Here is a 10,132-nt window from a genome sequence, read left to right on the forward strand (position 1 = left end):
CACAGGCCAATGTACATTCAATAACAACATCGTTCATACTATATCCACATTAGGTATAATGTAATATAGTGATTACGTCCCACAGATCAATGTAACTACATTTAATAACAATATCCTTAGTACTATATCCACATTACACATAATGTAATATACTGATTCCTTCCCACAGATCAATGTACATTTAACAACAACATCATTCATACTCTATCTACAATGGATATAATGTAATATACTGATCCCTTCCCACAGATCAATGTACCTACATTTAATAACAATATCCTTAGTACTATATCCACATTACACATAATGTAATATACTGATTCCTTCCCACAGAACCATGTACATTTAATAACACCATCATTCATACTATATCTACACGAGGTATAATGTAATATAGTGATTACATCCCACAGATCAATGTACATATAACAACAACATCATTCATACTATATCTAGGTTGGATATAATGTAATATACTGATCCCTTCCCACAGGTCAATGTACATATAATAGCATTATCGTTATTACTATATCTACATTAGGTATAATGTAATGTATCAACTACATCCTACAGATCATTGTACATTTAATAACATCATTCATGCTATAGCTAAATTGGATATAATGTAATATACTGATCCTTTCCCACAGATCAAGGTAGCTACATTTAATAACATTATCATTAATACTATATCTACATGAGATATAATGTTACATACTAATCCCTGCCCACAGTTCAATGTACCTATACTTAATAACAATATCATTAGTACTATATCCACATCATATATAATGTAATATACCGATTCCTTCCCACAGATCAACGTAGATTTAATAACACCATCATTCATGCTATAGCTAAATTGGATATAATGTAATATACTGATCCCTTCCCACAGATCAAGGTATCTACACTTAATAACAATATCATTATTACTATATCTACACGAGGTATAATGTAATATAGTGATTACATCCCACAGATCAATGTACATATAACAACAACATCATTCATACTATATCTACATTGGATATAATGTAATATACTGATCCCTTCCCACAGGTCAATGTACATATAATAGCATAATCGTTATTACTATATCTACATTAGGTATAATGTAATGTATTAACTACATCCTACAGATCATTGTACATTTAATAACATCATTCATGCTATAGCTAAATTGGATATGATGTAATATACTCACCCCTTCCCACAGATCAAGGTACCTACATTTAATAACAATATCATTATTACTACATCTACATTAGATATAAAGTAATATACTGATCCCTGCCCACAGTTCAATGTACCTATATTTAATAATAATATCATTAGTACTATATCCACATCATATATAATGTAATATACTGATTCCTTCCCACAGATCAATGTACATTAACAACAACATCATTCATGCTATAGCTAAATTGGATATAATGTAATATACTGATCCCTGCTCACAGATCAATGTACCTACATTTAATAACAATATCATTAGTACCATATCCACATTAGATATAATGTAATATACTGATCCCTGCCCACAGTTCAATGTAACTATATTCAATAACAATATCATTAGTACTATATCCACATCATATATAATGTAATATACTGATTCCTTCCCACAGATCAATGTACATATAATAGCAATATCGTTATTACTATATCAACATCAGATATGTAATATACATTTAAAAACAAATCATTATTACTATATCAACGTCGGTTATAACGAAATGTACTGATTCCTTCCCAAGGATCAATGTACATATAATCGCAATATCATTATTAGTTACTATATCTACATCGGTTGTAACGCAATATACTGATTCCTTCCCACAGATCAATGTACATTTAATAGCAATATCATTAGTACTATATCTACATTAGATGTAATGTAATATACTGATCCCTTCGCACAGATCAAGGTACCTACATTTAATAACAATATCATTATTACTACATCTACAGTAGATATAATGTAATATACTGATCCCTGCCCACAGATCAATGTACCTACATTTAATAACAATATCATTAGTACTACGTCCACATTACATATAATGTAGTATACTGATTCCTTCTCACAGATCAGTGTAGATTGGATAACAACATCCTTCATACTATATCAACACTAGGTATAATGTAATATACTGATCCCTTCCCACAGACCAAGGTGCCTACATTTAGTAACAATATCATTATTACTATATCTACATTAGATATAATGTAATATACTGATCCCTGCCCACCGGTCAATGTACATTTAATAACAACATCGTTCATACTATATCCACATTAGGTATAATGTAATATAGTGATTACGTCCCACAGATCAATGTAACTACATTTAATAACAATATCCTTAGTACTATATCCACATTACACATAATGTAATATACTGATTCCTTCCCACAGATCAATGTACATTTAACAACAACATCATTCATACTATATCTACAATGGATATAATGTAATATACTGATCCCTTCCCACAGATCAATGTACCTACATTTAATAACAATATCCTTAGTACTATATCCACATTACACATAATGTAATATACTGATTCCTTCCCACAGAACAATGTACATTTAATAACACCATCATTCATACTATATCTACGTTGGATATAATGTAATATACTGATCCCTTCCCACAGGTCAATGTACATATAATAGCATTATCGTTATTACTATATCTACATTAGGTATAATGTAATGTATCAACTACATCCTACAGATCATTGTACATTTAATAACATCATTCATGCTATAGCTAAATTGGATATAATGTAATATACTGATCCTTTTCCACAGATCAAGGTAGCTACATTTAATAACATTATCATTAATACTATATCTACATGAGATATAATGTTACATACTAATCCCTGCCCACAGTTCAATGTACCTATACTTAATAACAATATCATTAGTACTATATCCACATCATATATAATGTAATATACCGATTCCTTCCCACAGATCAACGTAGATTTAATAACACCATCATTCATGCTATAGCTAAATTGGATATAATGTAATATACTGATCCCTTCCCACAGATCAAGGTATCTACACTTAATAACAATATCATTATTACTATATCTACACTAGATATAATGCTATATACGGATTCCTTCCCACAGATCAATGTACATTTAATAACAACATCATTCATACTATATCTGCATTGGATATAATGTAATATACTCACCCCTTCCCACAGATCAAGGTACCTACATTTAATAACAATATCATTAGTACTATATCCACATAATATATAATGTAATATACTGATTCCCTCCCACAGATCAATGTACATATAATAGCAATATCGTTATTACTATATCAACATCAGATATGTAATATACATTTAAAAACAAATCATTATTACTATATCTACGTCGGTTATAACGAAACGTACTGATTCCTTCCCAAGGATCAATGTACATATAATCGCAATATCATTATTAGTTACTATATCTACATCGGTTGTAACGCAATATACTGATTCCTTCCCACAGACCAATGTACATTTAATAGCAATATCACTAGTACTATATCTACATTAGATATAATGTAATATACTGATCCCTTCGCACAGATCAAGGTACCTACATTTAATAACAATATCCTTAGTACTATATCCACATTACACATAATGTAATATACTGATTCCTTCCCACAGAACAATGTACATTTAATAACACCATCATTCATACTATATCTACACGAGGTATAATGTAATATAGTGATTACGTCCCACAGATCAATGTACCTACATTTAATAACAATAGCCTTAGTACTATATCCACATTACACATAATGCAATATACTGATTCATTCCCACAGATCAATATACCTTTAATAACCATATCATTAGTACTATATCTACATTCGATATATTGTAATATAGTGATTCATTCCCACAGATCAATGTGCCTTTAATAACAATATCATTAGCACTACATCTACATTCGATATAATGTAATATAGTGATCCATTCCCACAGACCAATGCACCTTTAATAACAATATCATTAGCACTATATCTACATTCGACATAATGTAATATACTGATTCATTCCCACTGATCAATGTACATTTCATAACAATATCATTAGTACTAAATCTACATTCGATATAATGTAATATACTTATTCGTTCCCACAGATCAATGTACATATAATACCAATATCATTAGTACTATATCTACATTAGATATCTACATTACATGTGTAATGTAGAATTAATAACAATATTATGATTACCATATCTAAATTTCATATAATGTAATATACTGATTCATTCCCACAGATCAAAGTACATTTAATAACAACATCATTCATACTCTCTCTACATCGGATATAATCTGATATACTGATTACTTCCCACAGATCAATGTACATTTAATAGCGATATCATTATTACTATATCTACATTACATCAAATGTAATGTACTGATTTCTTCCCACAGATCAAGATACCTATGTTTAGTGACATCATCATTAGTACTATATCTACATTCGATATAATGTAATATACTGATTCATTCGAACAGGTCAATGTACATTTAATAAGAATATCATTGGTACTATATCTACATTCGATATAATGTAATATACTTATTCGCTCACACAGAGCAATGTACATATAATACCAATATCATTCGTCCAATATCTACATTAGATATGTAATGTACATTTAATAACAATATCATTATTACCATATCTACATTAGATATATTGTAATATACTGGTTCATTCCCACAGATCAATGTACATTTAATCACAATATCATTATTACTATATCTACAGTAGATATAATGTCATATCCAGATTCATTCCCACAGATCAAAGTACATTTAATCACAATATCATAAGTACTATATCTACATTAGATATGCAATGTTCATTTAGTAACAATATCATTATTACCATAACTACATTAGATATAATGTAATATATTGATTCCTTCCGACAGATCAATGAACATTTAATAACAATATCATTGGTACTATATCTACATTCGATATGTAATGTACATTTAATAACAATATCCGTATTACCATATTTACATTAGATATAATGTAATATACTGATTCATTCCCACAGATCAATGTACATTTAATAACAACATCATACACACTATATCTACACTGGATATAATGTAATATACTGATTCCTTCCCACAGATAAATGTACATTTTAATAACAACATCAATCATACTATATCTACATCGGTTATAACGTAATATACTGCTTCCTTCGCACAGATCAATGTACATTTAATAACAATATCATTATTACCATATCTACATTAGATATAATGTAATATACTGATTCATTCCCACAGATCAATGTACATTATTAACAATATCATTATTACCATATCTACATTAGATATAATGTAATATACTGATTCATTCCCACAGATCAATGTACATTATTAACAATATCATTATTACCATATCTACATTAGATATTATGCAATATACTGATTCCTTCCCACAGATCAATGTACATTTGATAATAATATCATTAGTACTATATCAGCATTCGATATAATGTAATATACTTATTCATTCCCACAGATCAATGTACATTTAATAACAATGTCATTAGTACTATTCCTACATTAGATATGTAATGTACATTAAATACCAATATCATTATTACCATATCTACATTGGATATTATGTAATATACTGATTCCTTCCCACAGGTCAATGTACATTTGATGACAATATCATTAGTACTATATCCACATTCGATATAATGTAATATACTTATTCGCTCCCACAGATCAATGTACATATAATACCAATATCATTAATCTAATTTCTACATTAGATATGTAATGTACATTTAATAACAATATCATTATTACCATATCTACATTAGATATATTGTAATATACTGATTCATTCCCACAGATCAATGTACATTTAATCACAATATCATTATTACTATATCTACAGTAGATATAATGTCATATCCAGATTCATTCCCACAGATCAAAGTACATCTAATCACAATATCATAAGTACTATATCTACATTAGATATGCAATGTTCATTTAGTAACAATATCATTATTACCATAACTACATTAGATATAATGTAATATATTGATTCCTTCCGACAGATCAATGAACATTTAATAACAATATCATTGGTACTATATCTACATTCGATATGTAATGTACATTTAATAACAATATCCGTATTACCATATTTACATTAGATATAATGTAATATACTGATTCATTCCCACAGATCAATGTACATTTAATAACAACATCATACACACTATATCTACACTGGATATAATGTAATATACTGATTCCTTCCCACAGATAAATGTACATTTTAATAACAATATCATTAGTAGTATGTGTACATTCGATATAATGTAATATACTGACTCATTCCCACAGATCAATGTACATTTAATTACAATATCATTATAACTATATCTACATTAGATATAATGTGATATACTGATTCATTCCCACTGATCAATGTACATTATTAACAATATCATTATTACCATATCTACATTAGATATAATGTCATATACTGATTGCTACCCACAGATCAATGTACATTTAATAACAATATCATTAGCACCATTTGTACATTCCATATAATGTGATATACTGATTCATTCCCACAGATCAATGTACATTTAATAACAATATCATTGGTACTATATCTACATTAGATATGTAATGTACATTTAATAACAATATCATTAGTACTATATCTACATTAGATATAATGTAATATACTGACACCTTCCCACAGATAAATGTACATTTTAATAACAACATCAATCATACTATATCTACATGGGTTATAACGTAATATACTGCTTCCTTCGCACAGATCAATGTACATTTAATAACAATATCATTAGTACTACATCTACATTCGATATAATGTAATATACTGATTCCTTCCCACAGATCAAAGTACATTTAATAACAATATCATTAGTACTACATCTACATTCGATATAATGTAATATACTGATTCCTTCCCACAGATCAATGTACATTTGATAGCAATATCATTATTACTACATCCACATTAGATATGTAATGTACATTTAATATGAATATCATTGGTACTATATCTACATTCGATATAATGTAATATACTGATACCTTCCCACAGATCAATGTACATTTAATAACAATATCATTGGTACCATATCTACATTCGATACAATGTAACATAATGATTCATTCCCACAGATCAATCTACATTTAATAACAATATCATTATTACCATCTCTACATTAGATATAATGTCATTTACAGATTCATTCCCACAGTTCAATGTACATTTAATACCAATATCATTAGTACTATGTCTACATTAGATATAATGTCATTTATACATTCATTCCCACAGAACAATGTACATTTAATAACAATATCATTAGCACTATATCTACATGCGATATAATGTAATATACTGATTCATTCCCACAGATCAATGTACATTTAATCACAATAACATTATTACCATAACTACATTAGATATAATGTAATATATTGATTCCTTCCCACAGATCAATGAACATTTAATAACAATATCATTGGTACTATATCTACATTCGATATGTAATGTACATTTAATAACAATATCCGTATTACCATATTTACATTAGATATAATGTAATATACTGATTCATTCCCACAGATCAATGTACATTTAATAACAACATCATACACACTATATCTACACTGGATATAATGTAATATACTGATTCCTTCCCACAGATAAATGTACATTTTAATAACAACATCAATCATACTATATCTACATCGGTTATAACGTAATATACTGCTTCCTTCGCACAGATCAATGTACATTTAATAACAATATCATTATTACCATATCTACATTAGATATAATGTAATATACTGATTCATTCCCACAGATCAATGTACATTATTAACAATATCATTATTACCATATCTACATTAGATATAATGTAATATACTGATTCATTCCCACAGATCAATGTACATTATTAACAATATCATTATTACCATATCTACATTAGATATTATGCAATATACTGATTCCTTCCCACAGATCAATGTACATTTGATAATAATATCATTAGTACTATATCAGCATTCGATATAATGTAATATACTGATTCATTCCCACAGATCAATGTACATTTAATAACAATGTCATTAGTACTATTCCTACATTAGATATGTAATGTACATTAAATACCAATATCATTATTACCATATCTACATTGGATATTATGTAATATACTGATTCCTTCCCACAGGTCAATGTACATTTGATGACAATATCATTAGTACTATATCCACATTCGATATAATGTAATATACTTATTCGCTCCCACAGATCAATGTACATATAATACCAATATCATTAATCTAATTTCTACATTAGATATGTAATGTACATTTAATAACAATATCATTATTACCATATCTACATTAGATATATTGTAATATACTGATTCATTCCCACAGATCAATGTACATTTAATCACAATATCATTATTACTATATCTACAGTAGATATAATGTCATATCCAGATTCATTCCCACAGATCAAAGTACATTTAATCACAATATCATAAGTACTATATCTACATTAGATATGCAATGTTCATTTAGTAACAATATCATTATTACCATAACTACATTAGATATAATGTAATATATTGATTCCTTCCGACAGATCAATGAACATTTAATAACAATATCATTGGTACTATATCTACATTCGATATGTAATGTACATTTAATAACAATATCCGTATTACCATATTTACATTAGATATAATGTAATATACTGATTCATTCCCACAGATCAATGTACATTTAATAACAACATCATACACACTATATCTACACTGGATATAATGTAATATACTGATTACTTCCCACAGATCAGTGTACATATAATAGGAATATCTCTATTACTATATCTACATCGGTTATAATGAAATATAGTGATTACTTCCCACAGATCAATGTACATTTAATAACAATATCATTAGTACTTTATCTACATTAGATATAATGTAATATACTAATACCTTCCCACAGATAAATGTACATTTTAATAACAACATCAATCATACTATATCTACATCGGTTATAATGTAATATAGTGATTACTTCCCACAGATCAATGTACATTTAATAACAATATCATTAGGACTATATAAACATTACATATAATGTAATATACTGATTCCTTCCCACAGATCAATGTACATCTAATAACAATATCATTAGTACTATATCTACATTAGATATGTAATGTACATTTCATAGCAATATCATTATTACCATATCTACGTTAGATATAATGTAATATACTGATTCCTTCCCACAGATCAATGTACATTCAATAACAATATCATTGGTACTATATCTACATTCGATATAATGTAATATAATGATTCATTCCCACAGATCAATCTACATTTAATAACAATATCATTATTACCATCTCTACATTAGATATAATGTCATTTACAAATTCAGTCCCACAGATCAATGTACATTTAATAAGAATATCATTGGTACTATATCTGCATTCGGTATAATGTAATAAACTGATTCATTCCCACAGAACAATGCACATTTAATAACAATATCATTAGTACTATATCTACATTCGATATAATGTTATATACTGATTCATTCCCACAGAACAATGTACATTTAATACCAATATCATTAGTACTATACCTACATTATATATGTAATGTAGATTTAATAACAATATCATTATTACCATATCTACATTAGATATAATGTATTATACCGATTCCTTCCCATAGATCAATGTACATCTAATACCAATATCATTAGTACCATATCTACATTCGACATAATGTAATATACTGATTCCTCCCGACAGATCAATGTTCATTTGATAACAATATCATTAGTACTATATCTACATTGGATATAATGTTATATACTGATTCATTCCCACAGATCAATGTACATTTAATACCAATATCATTAGTACTATACCTATATTTTATATGTAATGTAGATTGAATAACAATATCATTATTACCATATCTACATTAGATATAA

The sequence above is a fragment of the Osmia lignaria genome, chromosome 4 (genome assembly GCF_051020975.1).
Source record: "Osmia lignaria lignaria isolate PbOS001 chromosome 4, iyOsmLign1, whole genome shotgun sequence".
NCBI classification, from domain to species: Eukaryota; Metazoa; Arthropoda; class Insecta; order Hymenoptera; family Megachilidae; genus Osmia; species Osmia lignaria.